Here is a 17,596-nt window from a genome sequence, read left to right on the forward strand (position 1 = left end):
CCTGTATTCTCAGCTGCACACTCACATGTGTGCGTATGCGTGTGTGTGTGTGTGTGTGTGAATATGTGTCAGAGAGAGAGGTCAGGTGGGGCAAACAGAGGATGAGTAATGTGAACAAGCGCAGATGTGAACATGGCCAGCAACAATGAATGAGTGACAGGACACATGCCACTCGATAATGAGAGGTTCACACCTGCATCTTACCCTCTCCTTTCCAACACCATGAACCCCCCCCCCCACACACACACACACACACACCCGCACACACAGACAACACCCAGTCTAAAGGACCTCTATCTTTGGAGCTCTAAATGAAGGTTAAAACCTTTCCCAATGACAACTCCTCCATTCTGGCCGAGGCATGGGGATAATAACGAGACAACATGCAGCAAAGCACAGTTTGGAGCCCTGGGTTCGCTGTTTTACAAGTATGGAAAGGTCAAAGTTTTAAATGTGGATAACGAGGGTGCTGAAAATGAAGTCCATTCTAAGGCTTGGATATTTTTAGAAGGTTAAAATGGTTTTATAACCAAATTAGAGGTACAAATAGGAGTCACATATTTGATTCTTATGTGTAAGTGGTGTTTTTGTTATATATATTTTTATTACATAACAGTTTGTTTTCACTGTGAAAGCTAAATGAAATGAATAGTGAAGCACGTCAGTCAGATCCTCATTTAGACTCTACCAAAATCACCTCTGCACATTTTTAACGGCAAACGGCTCCAATTTATCTCCAATTACAGGAACAATTTCATGTAGTCAGAATCAGAGTAGAATTTTAATAGCTTAACTTCTTATTCAGCACAAATATTATTCAATCTAAATCTAAAATCTAAATCTATCTATAGATATCTAGGTACAGTGCTGCGAGAAAGAATCTGCCTTCCTGCAGATTCCTTCTGTTTTTGCTTTTCAGTCACACCTAAATGCTTATGATCATCAAACTAATTTTGAAACTAGACAGACATGAACTAATTATCTGACATTGATCATTTAGTTTATTAAGAAAAAAAAAGAAAAGCTGTTCCAGTCAAGTTGCCCACAGTTTTTTCCCCCCCAACCAACCAGTTGTTAAAGTATAGTAAATAAAATTACATTTGTCGAGAAATTTAAAAACACAAACCTGTTCTAACAACCTTTACTGTCTTGCTTCATATTTCTCATGACTGAAGCAGAATAATCTGAAGTATCGAACCATGACTTGTTTTTCCTGCTTTATTTTAAAGTTTCTTTGGCTCCAAATATTATTAGTTCCTGTCTTGTTTAGGTAGTCTCCATACCCAAGTATTATTTCTTCCCCCCCCCACTATCCCTCCATGATTGTCTTTATTTCCTCCACCTGCGCCCCATCAGCCAATGTAAATGGGTTTAATATGGACGTCTCCTCCTGTGGACTTTTTCAGTCATTTTTCAGTCTGTTTTGGTTTGGTCAGGGTGAGACTTGTTAAAATCTTTCAGTTGTCTGACTTTTTCTTTTATTTTTCTGTCAAAGTCATTTAGCTCCTCAATCAAAGCTTATTTTAGACAAATCCCGTCACATTAAAACTCCCCCAAACACGTCCTACAACTTTACATCCACTTTCCAAAATAAAACGTAAACGTGTTCAGAACGAAGGCGAGGTTGTCTCTTTTAGCCTGACAAACATCCAGAGGGGAAAATGAAAAGACACGGAGCCTTTTGAGGTTCTGAAATACTTTAGAGTGAAAAATGTCTTTGGCTGCGTCTTTTAATTCATTAAAACAAAAACATTGTTCAGCATTTTTGTCTGCAAGGTTGAATCACAGCAGTGTGTGCGCAAGAGAAACATAGTTTTAAAACATAATCGCAGCAATCAAATGTCTAAGTGAGAAAATAAACAAGGTTAAAAGATACAATCCACAACTCTTAGTTTATAGTTCCTAAAAAAGCATTCATACCCTTTGAGCTTTTGTACATTTTGTCATGTTTTAGCTACAGATGTTGGTGTATTTTAAACTAACATAGGAAGTGTTTTATGTGAACTTTAACCAATATGATCCATTGTTTACTTTTTCTTTTTACCTCTGAAAATCTGAAACATGTAGTGTGCTTTTGTATTCAGTCACTGCTTCTCGTTTAGAAGTAATCAATTTTACCTCCACATAATTTAGTCTGTGTACTTTTTTTATTGTTTGTTTGATAGGAAGAGATACAAGAAATGTACATTGAGACAATCTGATGCCTTCATCACAAGGTTTGTAGCTAATTCGCGACACCCGTCCTCATACGGACCTTTAACCGTTGGTCTAAATGAAAAGTTCAAATCAATTTAAAATGTACTTTTATTATTCCTTTTTGATTAGAAAATGATTTGAAAGGATCTAAACTGCCTTGTTAAAGTGAAAATATTTAACTGGAACAGATCATTTTAACATAAAATTATGGAAAAAAAAGATAATTTTCAAGATCAAAAAGAGATATGAAGTGTATTTAAAATGACCAAATCAAAACAATTATCTGCACTTTAAACTATAGCAACACATCCAGCCAGACATGTTGTTAAGAGTACATTGGTAAAAACTGAACAGCAAAAAATGTTCACCACGCATCGCCATGAACGCATCATGTGAAGCACGGTGGTGGCAGCATTATGCTGTGTGGAGGCATTGCCAATACAGAGTAAGGGAAACGTGAATGGAGGTTTACATCAGGTGGAATGTCTTTTACTTCACAATTTGTGAAGGACAAGGAAATTCCCCGTAAAATGCATTGAAGTGAAAAATTGTTCAAGGAGTAATCGAAGCTTTTATGAGGTACTGTACAGTAGGTGCAGGTTGAAAAAATATTCTACAGATCATTTTCTATGGACAATGTCATTCAATAGATTTTGTTTCCCTGTATTTCTTGCTCAACCTAAATATAACTTGAGCATAATTTCAATCTCTTCCTTCAAAAGGCCTTACCAAAGCCATTTGGTCTGATCGTCTCTCTCTTCCTCCTCCTCCTCCTTCCTGTTTCGCTGCTTCTCTCCAGCTCAGCTTCTGTCGTTCATGAAGAGACCTCAACATCCCTAAATCATCATCAGAATGAGAAAGGAGTCCCAGGGCTAATGCGATGCAGATATGTTGTCTTTTTGTGTCGGGATATGAGAAAGGGAATTTATGTGAGGCGCTCAGCGAGTCAGAATTCATTTCTTGCTCGAGCTTTTGCCCCGCAGTCAAACGCAAACTGACTGCAGACTCAGCTGGCTGACTGAGTGAGGACACACACACACAGATGGTTTGCGCACACACAAACCCGCCGTGCGCAAACACTCTTGCACACACACACACACACACACGCACACACACGCACACACACCTACGTGCAAACTCCTGAAGCACCCAGCATATCCACGCATCCATGCCAAAAAGCTCGTCTCGGCGTCCTCATTCCAGGTGACATCGTGGCTGACAAATCTAACCAGTGGCTGCAGTTAAGATGGACAGTCTCTAGGCAAATGTGCAGCTGGGCTACATTCATGCAACCCCGATCTTCTTATTTGTTTTCTTACCCAAATGCGACCTAAATTCAACTTTTTTCATGACAGTTTGAGCAGTTTTACCACCCAAAAATAAATAAAAAATTCTGATCTGTGTCACCTCCATATCAGGAACTAATTCAGACGCGTATCCGATTGTTTTTAAAGAGTCTGCAGTCTCGTGTCGCGTTTTATCCGACTGTTACGTCACTGTTGTCAGACATTAAAAATCAGAAAAAAGCCCCGTGACGTAAACAATGGCTGAGAATCATGATGATTATGAGCTTATAAAAGACGTCCGTCACTAAAGCGCATCACATCACAGTCGGATCACTCTCGTCTCTGACTGCTCATCCAGACTTTCCGACAGAAATTGAATTCGATTCTCCACAATGCTTCTTTTCATTAGCTTCCTTTCGTGTTGTCACGATCTTGTGACAGTACTGTCTGCTCCCGTTTCGGAATAAACTTTAACATTGGTCCATAAGCAGCTCCATCAATTATTACTTCCGCAAACTTTGTGCTGCTGTGCGACTTCGTCAACATTCTTCTTCTATGCATCCGAGTCGCTAAGAGGTCATTCACACAGACGCCTCATTGCAGTCAGGTGTCGTTAGGAGTATGAATGACCACGTAAAGGAAAAAAAAAGGACATTGAAATTGAGCATCAGGACCTGCTGTGTGAGCGCAGCATCAGTCAGAATAAAGGAACATTTTCGGTGATAATGGGGGAAAATAAAAAGCCTTCGCACGATCTGCGTTGATCGACGTTGCCACTGACAAGTGAAAATGTTTTTCTGATCCTTGATTATGATGTATGGAGCTTTCTGAAACAACTCAAGCTCACATAGAGATTAATCAAGCAAACTGAAGAAAGGACAAACCTGGCTCTCCTTGACCCAAAGATGAACGATTTCAACAATTTTCTCTGAAAAATCCACACAAGTACTTCCACTGGAGGCAAGCTAAAAAAAAAAATCCTCAAAGAACACAGATTTAAGTTCTGATTTTTGCAGAACACACTTTGGGATTCAGAGGGCAACCGGAAACATCAAGGGCCTGCCGGCGACGGGGTCAGGCTTCAGACAGCACAGTGTTCTCCGTAAGCGGGCTGGAACACATTGCGGGTGAACCTGGCTGAAAGCGGCGGCTAACGGTCTGCGCATTCTGTGCTTAATACGTGCGACGGAGACAGACAGAGGGACGGGGAGAGAGCGCGGGAGACGGGGAGTGATGTACTCTTATCAGTCTTGCCAGTCCTCAGCAGCAGTAGATAAACAGAAGTGTGAAGGGCAGTTGCGCTGCAGGGGGCTGATTGACATGGCTGGCGCCCAAAGAATCACACACACACACACACACACACACACACACACACACACACACACACACGGATACACACACACACACTTTTTGCTTTCTTCACTTGAACAAACATCCGCAGAGGCATCACTGCTGACTGCTAAACATTTAGCGTTAGTATAGACCAGGGTGATTCAACTAAGCTTCTGTTGCATAAATCTTTTAGTTATTTATATGTTCATAAATTCTGAATAAATTCACTGACAGAATTAATATTGAGGTGGTTTTGTTCTTCTGCTTTAATCTAAAGCAGCTCTGAGTTACACTGACTCTACAAGACTTCATGAGATTTGTGGTGAAACCAGTTGAACACTGAAAGTATCAAGAAGTATTTAGTTGCCATTTCATATTTAATGAAAAAATTATGAGAACAGTTTCTGCCACATCAATTCACGACTAAGCAGCAGGGGGACTGGCCTAGGGAATCTGTGGGCTTTCTTGGTCAACCTCCCTCTGTCTCAACTGGTCTTCATCTAGAGTCTCCATGGTAACTAAAAGCTGCACACACACACACACACACACACACATATATATATATATATATATATATATATATATATATATATATATATATATATATATATTTTTATATATATATATTTTTTTTTTTTTTTTTTTTTTAAATTCAGGTTACACTCCTCAGTTGTTGATGGAAAAGACTTTTTTTTCAGCATTACAAGTTAAAAGTTCTGGACAGCATTCTGTCAAAACCTCAATATCACTTCCAATCAGAAGAAACATGTTTGTAAAAGCAAAAGATCTGAATCTGCCAGGAGTCTGAATAGTTTTGGTCTTCGGTCTGAATTTTGCTTGCGACAAAAAAAATGCTTCCATTGTCATTAAGCTCTGATCCACGTTGCACCATGAGAACTGTGCTGTATGTGGGAATAACAACATACTCCACCTTTCTGCCAGTCACTGCTGAAAAAGGAGCTAATACTAAAGGAAGAGAACTAAGGAAAAACCTGGAATAGACTATGACAATTTTTTTATATATGCATATCCTTGCATGTGCCGCCACCTGCATGCACTCAGCCTGCGGATCTACACTGGTTTGAAGTCTCTGAAACAGTGTTGCATGTTTTTAAGCGATTATTGAGCAGCATGCCCTCTGGCACCATGCAGCTCAACACCAAACAGTGAAACCAATATATTTTTTTTTTTTATGTCACCGATAACACTGGATCGCCACAGATAAGCATGCATATTAATCACACATGGACACACAATCCGAATTACTTTATATTTCAGGGGTGCACCCACCAAGCTTTTATCTCTGTATGTGCTATGTGTGCGCGGCGGCGAGCAGTACACTCTTTCAAAGACGCCCTCTTACTCTGCCCACATCCCAAGAGACAAAAGTCCCAATTTCTCCATCGCCTGCAGACACAGAGAAAGATGGAGGGTGAGGGAGGAGACGGTGGGGTGGAATGGAGGTGGAAAAGAATGAGAGAGTTTCGAAAAAGAAAGCCCAGATGCTATCAGCCCTGTGAGAGTCACCAGGGTCATTGTCATGTGTCAGTCAGTGTAACACAACTTGGCGTGATAAGCCGGGCCGATTGCGGCGCTTGGCCGCGATGGGTGACAGCGCGATACAGCTCTTTGCCGGCGCTCCTGACGAGACACGAAATTAACCCCCAGCGCTTTGGCGATAAACATCTAAAATGGTTTTGGGACCCCAGGGGCTAATGGGAAAAGACGGGGAGCTATCAAAATATCAAATGTGCGTGACAAGCGACACAAGGACCAGGTCTGTCAAACACTCGCCTCTCCGAGTGTGATTTAGCCCTCCGTCTCCGTCTCACCCTGGCGAGCGCGGTGGCCGGGGTTTGTTGCTTCTCAACGAACACGGTGGGTTTAACAGACATTCATTTGGGCAACACGAGACAAGGGTTTGAGTTTTAATTAGGTAAATAGCTCGTTGGGAGGAATCAGTTATAATCTCTTAATGAGGGTCGGCCCAGGCTAATAGCTGCAGCCACTTCTCACAGCGAAGAAATTCACTTGAAAACTAGTGTCGGCAGATCCTGTTTTCTTTTTCTTTTTTGTTGCTTAGACTCACTTTTAAAGTGAGACACATATAAGGTGTTGCTTAATATATGTTGTGTTTTGTTTTTTACTCTCTGTTACTTATTGGCTGAGGGGTCGGGGTATGTCCTTGGTGTAAGTTACGTGAAGGACGAGATAGCGAGCGGTGAGAGAAATCTTTGTGTGTGTGTCTCAGCAGGGTGACATGTGAAGGTGACGAGTGTCACCGGCGTCCCTGTAGTCCGAGGGCACGTCTCTCCGCCTGCTGCTTCTGATGGCAGCCTGACTGACTTATGATCGGGATTTATCATCTTGATTTATGACGAGCCTGCCCGCACCCTCCTGCAGCCAGGATGCAGGTGTGTTGTGTCTTTGAGCTTGCGACTTCTCCTGACAGATATAGTGGTTTGCTGGAGAGCTACAAAAACTTGCACGTATGTGTGAAGTGGAGGGAAGAGGACACAAATGGACAACATTTGTCCAAAAAGTGTTGGACAAGTGGAAATCTGAAAAGAATGGCAAGCGTTTGAGCCGAGACATTTGCACAACAACGTTTGGCCGTAGTTACAGCGGCTAGACTTTTGTGATGTAGCTCAACCCTTTGGAAGCCAAGAGCCCTTTTCAAGTCTTGCTATAGAATCTCAATTGGATTTGGATCTGGACTTTACTGTGCTCTACTTACACATGAAGATAAGTTTAAAAAAGAAATCATTACACTGATTTTTACACTGATACACAGACCAGTAGGCACCTCAGGGGTTAGGTGCATTGCCTAATGGCACTTCAACATGTATATACCCATGAGTACATGGGTATAGGAAGCAGGAACTGAATCCACACATTTGTAATGGTAAGATGTTTAAAATGATGTGCTGCGTTGGTTTCCCAACACACAGTGTAAGACAAAAAGTTACATTCTGGTTCCATCTGACCAGAGAACCTTGTACGCGTTTGGTCTTTCCTCTAAGTGACTTTTGGCAAACTGAAACTTTTGCTACTTTTTTAAGAGTACATCCCTTTCTTGGCTACATTTCCCATTAATGTTCTCCTCCAGCCTGTCAGTGGATCTGGATGATCACATCTTGTTGTGCCATACTCTTTCCATTTCCAGACAATGAATGAACAGTGCTCCACCTTTGACCCTTTAGGTTAATACGGATGCGGCCTGTGCCAAGGCCCCCCAATGTTTGTATTTTTCTTCAAATTGTGAAGTTTTCATCTTCATCTTGTGAAGTTTTAATGGAAATGTTAGTCTTGAGTCAGTTTTAACATTTTCTTTTATCTGCTGGTTTGAGTCCCTCATTGTGAAAAATAGGCACAGACTAAACGGTATTGTAAAGACGTGGAGCAAAACTGTAGGGATAGGTTTTAGAAACGCTACAGAACTAGGTGCACAAGGAAGGCTAAAGCTAACCTTCTGACCAATATCACCCTCTTTACTGTAATTACAGGTTGCTGCTCACAAATACATGGAGCTACAGTGTAATGCAAAGCAATACAAATGTTTTTGCTTGGCTGTTAGTGCCAGCCTCATTAATTCAAATAGAACTTACAGCAACCTATGTTTGTATTCTCGTTGTGTCATGAATGTTGTAGTTATGTCTGTAAATTGTATTGTCTGCTTGTTCTTTGGTGGCTACAAAACAAATGGCCCCTTAAGGACGATAAAGTTTATCTTGATTTTGATCCTGAAGGTGAACAGGACATAAATATGAAAAGGTTTAAGGTGTTTGAATACCAGCCAAGTAATTGTATAATTTAAAGAGCTGCTGTAACGCAAAAGCTTTTCTTATGAAATATAAAAAGAATAAGAAAAAAAAAGTGAGAGCAACTGCGTTCCTTCTCAGCAACTCGGAGGTGGCGCTTTTCTTTTTTCTTGTTTTTTTTCCAGAGTGGCATCCTGTGTGAATTTATGTCTAATTGAATGTGAAGCAAGGTGTTACAGTTAGTGCAAAATGATGCTGTAGTGTTTCCCCTGACAAAAGCGTGTTGCAAGGCCGAACACTTTAATTGAAATGACTTATTAAAACGGTCGAAACCGACAGAAGGCACTGTGCACGACACCAAAGTGCGCTATTAGTCGTTTCTCCCTCGTATTTTCGCCGTAACAGCCGAGCGGAGTCCTGACTACTAAATGCCAGGCACGGGGATATGGGGGCTATTTAGTAAACATCTTTCAGTTCCACTCCAGCCATCCGGCCGAGCCGAGAGTTCGCCTCTTAGCTTCCCCCTTCAATGTTGAGATGCAGGGAAACAGGCCATCTACAGGCCCAGGGGATGGAGGGATGAGAAAGAAAAAGAGGAGGAGGAGGGGGGGGGAAGAGACAAAGAGGAGGGCACTGGAACACATCCACAGATTAACCCTCATGGAGGAGATGGAAAATAGAGCGGAACTGAACCAACGTGTGTGCGTGTGTGTGTGTACAGAAAGGGAGACAATAAACGGTGACATTTAAGGTGTGTCTGGGCGCCATAAAACAGAGATGATCATTTAGCGTCTCTGCTCTGCTGTGAACATCAACATGAAGGAAATGACAATGCCAAACCCTTCGATTCCTTCATACTCTTCAGCTCCACACCGTCTTCCCCTCCAACTTTTACAACTTCCAAACATGTAAGATGTGTTGTCATGTCAAAAATATCTACTGGATTTCTATACAGCTCTTCTTGAATCTATTCCTTACCAGGTAAAGCTGACATAATGTACCTTGCAAGACTAAAACAAAAAGCAGATCTGAAACAACGTAGTTACGTTTCAATGTATGTTTGACCGTAGGGGTTAATGCCTAATTGGGGATGATGGCATTCACTCATGCAAGTGATGGGAGTATTGCGAAAGTGATTGGATAGTTGGTTGTCCAGTGACAGCTGAGGTTGATTTGTGGTAGTTGGGCACACACAGCGTGGTCACATGATGAGATCTGGTACAGAAGACCAAAGTAACGCCATGTGGGATTTGCGGTGGAGTGAACCTGGAGGTATGAATGAGGCATTGACACTTCCTTCACCAGACAAGGTCAGGAGTTGACAGCAACCAGATGTGTTTGCGACGCAGACATCAGGTTGAAGAGATGCATCGCAGAGCTTTAGTATTGTAAGATCTTACGTCTCAAGATTATGTTACACCCCTAAATGGTGCTTTTCATTTTTGTGAGATACCTTCATATTTTTAACTCTTTGTAGAAAGTCATGCAGCTCAATGCCTTGTTCAAAACGACGTCCAGCGCTTCTTCTCTCATCTGATGAATGGATGGATATTCTGTGGTGTTACAAAAATTATTCATAATTTTCACATTTGTAATTTTCCTGTTGGAATATTTCCCCAAGGCCTATAAATCATTCACATGTTGTCGGTAACCCTTTCACTAAGCATAGCAGTGGAGGCTCCTGCTGTGCTTATGTAGCTAAGGATGCATTCACACCAGCCCTGCTTAGTCCGCTTTAAACAAACTCCTACATTATTTGCCTAGAAAATCAGATTTGGTTGGGGAGGTGAGAAAGCGCAATCAAACTCTGATGCGGATCAAAAAAGTGAGCTCTGGCACGGTTCAAATGCCAAGTAGACCGGAGCTCTAAAAGCAGGAAGTAGTATGTAGTGCAGGGCATTTTGTTTAAATCCAACCAAAACTAACGCACAAGTCTTATGCTAGTGGAATAAATAACTTGTCAGCGTTAAAATCTGATGCCACTTCATTTTTGTTTACATTTCATGAAGAAGGAAATTGCGATTATGTCTTCTTCAGAGATTTTCAAGTTGATTCATTCAGTGGCTCTAGGTGCAGTGCCTCCACAGGCAAAGGGGGGAAACAGGTTTTTTTGAAGGTTTTAGTTTGTTTGACTCAGTTCAATGTGAAAGTTTACCACAGCAGCTGAAAATGGAACAAATGTTGCAAGTTTGGTCCTCAATCGAACCAAGTCTACCAAACTATCGGGTGTGAAAATGCCCAAAGTGTTGTCTCTTTACACACCTTACATCATCTTTTATGTTTTGGTTTAACATTTTTGTGGTTATCCCATGGTACTGTGGGTTTTTCATCAAGTCCCGTATGTTTAGTCCAAAAACATGTGCCGGGCTCTTTTTGTCTCTCCCATGTAGGATAAATCCACCAATCTCTCATATTCAACTCAAGACTAAGACCGTTTCCATATTCGGAAGCGGCTTCACTTTTTAATATTCCAAGGAAGACTAAGATTCACCTCGTTTGTCTCTAATAGGGGGTTATGTGATTGTGCTGCCACCATCTTCAGATGAGGTCATTTCATTGCATAAGAGTTCAGTCATCCTCACAGAGCCACATCAGAGCATAGCGATTGTTTACTTGCGTTTGATGTTATGCCTTTAGCTCGTTTGTCGATCACGTTCCCCCTGCTGCGGTGAAAGCTGCCATCCGTGTTCGCGTGCGCGTGTGTTTACACGAACGCGCGCTGGCGTATCAGTAGTTGTGGCAACAGAGAGCGCCGTAAAGATCCAGATACACAGTCAGATCCACAGGGGAATAGCTGTGAGTGAGTGCTGTTGGTTTGTTTGACAGGGACCTCTTACCCTTGTCTCTCACACCTCAGATAGAGAGAGACAAATACACCGGGATGGCAGATAGAGGCTGATAGCAGACAGCTGAAAGGGAGAGAGCAGAGAGAGAAAACATAAAGATAGTCCACGAGGTGCTGAAGACGGGCCCGGGGAATGGGAGCCTTAGAATAAAGGAGCGGGAGCAAAAGAGGGGCCACAATGAAAAGAGTCTGGGAGAGAAGGAGAGAATTAAGCGAGGAGAAGGGTAAGAGAGAGAGAGTGAGGGTGGGCGGAGGGGAAGCGAGAGATAAGGAAGGAGAGAAAGACTGGCACTGCACCGGGTAGTGGAGGGTTTATTATTCTCTGTAGCACTCAATCAAACGCCGGCCCTCTGAACAGAGAGCAATGCTGGCGAATCATCCTGGGGGCTTTCTCTCTGTGTCTTTCTTTCTCTCTCTCTCGTTCCTTCTCTGGCCTCCTCGTGTCCCCCCCCTCCACCTCCTCCCTGCTCTCCGTGTCTTTTTTTTCCTGAGGTGTATGAGTGCTATCCATCTGTCAGCTGTCACTGCCAGTGAGAGATATGCAAAGCTGTCACTTCACGTCAGCTGGGTTTTGGGGGGGTTTTTTTTTTTTTTTTTTTTTTTTTTGCAGCTGCTGTTCTGCACATACTTTCCCTACGGCAGCGCTGGTGTGCTGCTATCAAAGCGCAAATACAAACACAGGAACACACTAAAACACACACACACACACACACACACGCTGACATTAGACCCTTTCACTGTCGTAATGATGCTGGCCTTCAGTTATAAAGTTTTTGTTTTTTTTATGTATTGTACCGCTTTACCACTGACCGAAAGTGAAAGATTTTGTGAAAAGACAAAAAAAAAGTAAACACACACACACATACACATCTTTCTGTTTCTGAAAGGCGACATGCAATAGTGTCCTCTTTCAAAAGGTATGAAAACCTCAATCGAAACTACAGTGACCTTTAAAAGAACTGATAATTAAAAAATTCACTTTGAAGTAGAGCTGTGCTTAACTGTACGTCATGTGATCCTTCCCATTTCTCGGAAAGTCTTTTTAATTTAGCTCTAGAATATCATTATTTCGAAGCTTAGAGCCGAGAAGAAAGAGCATGTCCGTCTTGTAATTCAACGGGTTGAGGGTAGGCCAAGTCTTGCGTCGTTCCCAGCTTTTCGCCGAATCCCGCTCAGTCAGGACAACAACGCTCTTATTCCCAACTCATCACAATTTGATGAGTTTATTTTAGCATGCCCGAGACTGCTAGTGGATTTTTTTCTCTTTTTTTTTTCTATCTGACAAGTTCTGAAACATAGCAGAGCTGCTTTTATTTTTTATTTTATTTTTTTTGCCTGTTGCAGACTTAACCTCAAACAGTATCCAAATGGAGACTCGGGGCGGTGGGGGATGTTGGGCCGAAAAGTCTGGAGACTGTTTCAGGAGAACAATGCTCATTTTATTAAAAAGGTAAAACATTTGTTTGGATTAGAAGATGATGATTTGGGGGATTCCGAGGGATTTTTGCGAAGCAGTGCCGTCTCCTCTGTTGTTTGCTTGTGCTTTGAGTAGTTGCTTAACTTCTGCCCTGGATTTACGACGTAGATTGATCTACTCAGGATCAAACACCCTTAAGTCTAGCAAATGGGAGAACTTATCACATGTTTTTTTGTGTCAGGCCACAGTTGTCCCTTCGAGTTTTAAACATATAGGATCGGAGAGAGGAGAAAGATCTTTGCGCTTAATCTGTTATTATATTCAACAAAGGAATCAAGGTTATCACTTCACTTGAAGAAGCATCCATTAAAACTTTTAAAAATGACATCTGATCATACTGGAGGTTTTTTTTTGCAGGTTGTTTTTCTTTTCCGGCTTCAAATTTAACATCCGTTTAAGCATTTTGTATTTTTTTTCTATACATCCCATTTATTTAGAAATGGTCAAACGTGACGGGGACCTCGTCACTGTTGATAAAACATTACAGTGACTCACTGTGTTAAGTTTCTTAAACATATGAAAACTGTCGGCTTTGGCTTGGAAGTCTGCTGGCGGTTTCTGACACACTGATGTCCGTGCTCTAAATCACGGTGGTCAGGAACGACTCCGCTGCGCCTGTAGTCATAGTTTTGACCTTCGGCGATCGACGCGGTCCTCAAGAACTTCAAAGCTGTGCAAACTCATTCTTGTCTTTTAAATATAACCGAAGCTGTCTGTCATCTGCCTGAGCCCACCAATGAGGATTTAGCACGTAAACGTCTGATTGGAACGGTCTGTGACGAATTCCTTGGTGTTTATTACCATGTTTCCTTTCGAGAAGTGAAGCAGCCGTGCGCTTGAACCGAGTTCGTGCAACTTGTGCTATTTTTTCCCCCACGTTACACGTGATTTATGTATGTGTATGAATGGTGTTAGTTATGGTAAAACAACAAGACTGTGGTGCCAAACTGGAAGGAGGTTGAAAAGGAGGGGTGGGGTTGTGCTGGATGTGTGTGTGTGCGTGTTTCTGTGTGTATAGAAGGAGCAATTACAGAAATTAATTGTAGACCTCTGCTGACAAGACTCAGGAAGAAGACGTGAAGGGTACGCATGTGCGCTCTATGACAACAAGAGAAAAGGGGATGAGTGTGGCTTCCTTCCATTTGTATATGTTGACAAGATTGCCGGGTTTTTGTGCCTATTGTGCCACTCCTGCCATTCCAGCGCCAATTGTGTTGGGGTTTTGGGGGGCTCGTTATTAGAGGGTGACAGTTTCTGGGCGGAAACAAACACGACTCCGACGATTAACACCATGTCACTGTGTCAGCTCATACTGTAATCCTGATATTCTGTCTATCGCACATGTGTGCACAAAGAAGAAGGGAAAGGGAGGTGAGAAAACGGGGGCAGCGAGAACATCACAGGGATGCGGAGGGAAAAGAGAGAAGGCACAGCCGAGAGATCCCGTGAGAGACGGATAAAACCGTGTCGTTCATCGAGGACACGGCGAAACGTGGTGCCGCGCCGTAGCGCGACGTTAACATTCCTCCCCAACCTCGGGGTTGCTCCGCGGGGAAGAGTGAGGCCTACTGGGGGATCTGTTTAGCCGATCAGACGTGCCAACGCTCCTGCCAGGCTAAGGAACCCGACTGGCGTGATACAATACGAGAACGGGGCATGACAGACTGGTGTGAATAAAAGGATCCTGCTGAGTGGAACAGTATTATGTGGCTAAAAAAAAAAACAACGAATAAAAGGTCAAAGCAGTATAACACTGAAAGGATCTCTGGCTTAAATTACAGCAGAAAACCTGGGAGAATATGCTGTCACGAGTTAATACAGATAAGCAAAGAAAGGAATGCCGTTTACAGCGTGTTGTAGGATCGTATTGGTATGTGGGAGAACACCCCTAACTACAGTAGAGAGTATGACATGTAGCCTGAGGCTAAACCTTACACTTGTCTTCACAACATTTAAAGGAAGAATCGCTACCCTTTTTGTTGGCAACATGTTTTGACAGCTTTAGTTCCTCTCCTGCAAAATGAAGAGTTTACATGGAAAAAGCATGTTAAGACAGAAAAAAAATGTTTGAAACTTATAAAAACTGGTATATTTGAAAGTACAAGCTGCCTACAGCAGTTGTAGCGCACAAACGACGCCGGTACGAGCTGCTCAGGATATCTGTATGTTAAGCACACACACAGTAACAGCTACATTTCTTAAGTGCTGGGTTTAATCTCGTTGGAACAGAACCGCACTGGTGGTTTTGGCTCAAAGACTCTGACCCATCATATACAGTTTGAAAAGAGACTTTTTCACAGGCCGCCATTTTGAACTAAATGACCTAAGCTTCACTGAATCTCTTCTTCAGGATGAAACAACAAATGGTTAAAAGATGCTTGGCATTCATGTTCATGTCGGTGCATTTTTTTTTAATGAGTTTGAGGTTGTATACTTATGATTGAGAAAGTTTTATTTCTGTTAATTTGATCATTTTTAACACTGAAAAATTACTCAGATATTGTTTAATCATGGTTATGGGTTAAACATAAATATGATGAGTCAGAAATAATGTTGGCTTATATTTAGATGCATGTCACGTTCTTTTGTTAATCAAAGGTTACCTACGATTTTTTTTTTTGGCGAATTTGTACCTCTGATCCAGAAAAACACAGCAACTTCTGGTGACTTGCTCCATCGTTGCACCATCAGACTGACTTTAAGCAATCTTGTGAGAACCATGTGAGACAATTTTACCCTCTGTCTGCATTGTTTTTGTTTCATCTGGCTTAGACAGCCAAATTTATTTGGGCAAGTGAAAAGATCTATTATATATTTGGTGAAGAACAGTTCTTTGTGTGTCCTTTCACCACAGGATCCATGTGCATAAGAGACTATGCTGCAGGGTGAAAGATGTCACAAAGACCTGCTAGCCCAGCCAACAGGGAAAATCAGAAAGCAATTATCAGTCAATCAAAGAACTTTATTGTAAATTTCATGTAGAATCGTTTTCATTTGATACTAAATTGGATTTAGCCAAACAAAATGGAGTTCTTTCATGATGTGTAGAATGTTAAGAGTGAAAACAAATTATACAGATAAGAGTATATGACAAAATATACAACAGTGCACAACATTAGTGACAGTTTGTGGCAGAAAGCTGTACGGCAGTCTGGTGGTTTAGCTTTGGATTTTGTGGTGCTGAGGGCAGCAGAGGTTATTCAACTGTATCACAAAGTACCAATCAGCTGCTGTAAGCTTCATCTGATGAACAATATTATGAAGCTGTGATTGTCCGGTAGAATCTGTTCGATCAGGGAATCGGTTCGATCAGTTCAATCCCACTGCACTCTAGCGAACGAAGCTGTTCCCCTCCTCGCCTGTGGTGGCGCTGCACTAAGAACCACCGAAGGAAACATCAAAACATCTAAAGAAGACATTGAGCAAAAAAAAACCTTCCTTCTTTACAAAGTGCAAACAAAAATGGAACGGTTTAAGATTTTAGTGGCTTTCTTTTGTCCAGAAAAGGGCCATTTCTCCCACTAGCTTGTTTGGTTTGGTTGAACTTACCCAGAATGCCCTGGATTATAGCCAACTCCCTGCTTTTGGAGTGGTCTCTGGTCCGCTCGGCATTAATATATGCATTCAAACTGCGCCAGTGTTCACTTCAACCGAACCAAAATCTAGATTTGTAGGCACTCTAGAATTTGCTTTTATGGTTCGATTGCACAGTCACACCTCTCTAAAACAAATCAAACTTTCTAGTGATCTAGATGAAAAAAAAAACTACAGTTTGTCTGCAGCGGATTAACCAGGTTTTGTTTAAATGCACCATTAGTTTCCTTTAATGTACAGGTATGACCTTGTTGCTTTTTCTGGATCTCATATTCTTTATTCTTACCAGCTTGATATAAAATTATACTCCTAATTAATATATAGGTAGAACTATAGTAAAAAAAAAACATGCTGTGTTTAAATGTGATTTTTGAAGTTAAGCATTTCTGCTTTGTCAGATTCTGAATTGGCTCCTTATTCCATTGCGCTCAAATGTCTGCATATAAAATCTTATTCAGACAGAAGTTTCTAAAGACTTCCTCTCTTCCCTGCTTGCAGTGGACCTTGTGATGCTTCTTTTTCTTAATAACAAAGTTAAAAGTGCTTCCCCCCCATACACATTTGTATTTGGGTGAACTTGAGAAAGCACAAACATTGAAGGATGTTTGATAGGATCCAGAACAGGATGGAGTCAGTTTGATAGCCAGGTACTACTTGATCTGTAAAAAAAATATATGCAAGCGTTTTGATATGATTCATTTGAAAAGCAGCAGAATGGTTGTTGTGGCTTTGGACTTTGTAGCCCTGCAAAGAAAAGGTGAAGTGAGGCCTTTTTATCTGCAGGGAGCTTTTTTTTTTTTTTTTTTTTAAATCAGATTAAAACTCAGCAGCACTCCATCCGCAACTCCAACGCCACTGCGGGCAGATTGGCTTCACCTTCACACTCTCAATCAGCTCTTTTATCGTCGAGGTTCCGCATTAACATACACGCATGCACGCCCGCGATACAAAATAGATGGCAGGAACTTGCAGATGGGCACGTTCGTGTGTGGGTAAACACAAAACACACGCGCTCACACACTATCCCCTCCTCCAGCACCTCTCAAACACATTATTGGCAGCAGTTCAGTGACGGCTGTGTGACTGCCAGTACTGCGGATCTGCT

Source organism: Poecilia latipinna, unplaced genomic scaffold (assembly GCF_001443285.1).
Source record: "Poecilia latipinna isolate Pla-1442-1.1 unplaced genomic scaffold, P_latipinna-1.0 Scaffold653, whole genome shotgun sequence".
In the NCBI taxonomy this organism is placed as follows: Eukaryota; Metazoa; Chordata; class Actinopteri; order Cyprinodontiformes; family Poeciliidae; genus Poecilia; species Poecilia latipinna.